Source organism: Mustelus asterias, unplaced genomic scaffold (assembly GCF_964213995.1).
Source record: "Mustelus asterias unplaced genomic scaffold, sMusAst1.hap1.1 HAP1_SCAFFOLD_583, whole genome shotgun sequence".
NCBI classification, from domain to species: domain Eukaryota; kingdom Metazoa; phylum Chordata; class Chondrichthyes; order Carcharhiniformes; family Triakidae; genus Mustelus; species Mustelus asterias.
In genome coordinates this window covers 274,601-275,090 of record NW_027590533.1, presented here as the reverse complement: position 1 = coordinate 275,090, position 490 = coordinate 274,601, and positions in this window count along the sequence as shown.

The window sequence follows — 490 nt, the reverse complement described above, 5'->3', positions numbered from 1 at the left end:
TTGGACTTTAACTCCTGGTGTTGAGACTTCTTACTGTGCTTACCCCAGTCCAACGCCGGCATCTCAACATCGTATTTATCACTCAGTTAATACAGAGTATTGAGGTCATGAAAGAGACTATAGAAATATAATTATTTGCTTTTTTTAATCTCGACCCTTTGAGATTAGAGATTTGGCAAAATAGGGTTTTGAATCAAGATTCATTCTCAAGACAAAAGCTGGTTTTATTGTCTTAGGCATTTTCTTAGGCAAACCCGTCATCTACTTTACCCAATTTAAAGGGAGAGAGAACATTCCCTCGGTACCAAATGGCATTGGTCCTGTGTGGAACGTGCATTTTTCTGCTTGGAAGTCCACCTGATAAATGAAAATTCAGCGGGTGTAACATTTATAATGCAGTGTCATTTGGATGAATACATTTTCCACTCTGCAAGTTTCTGTTTGTTATAGACCTGTTCATTGACTATTCATCTAATGTTTTCTGTACTAG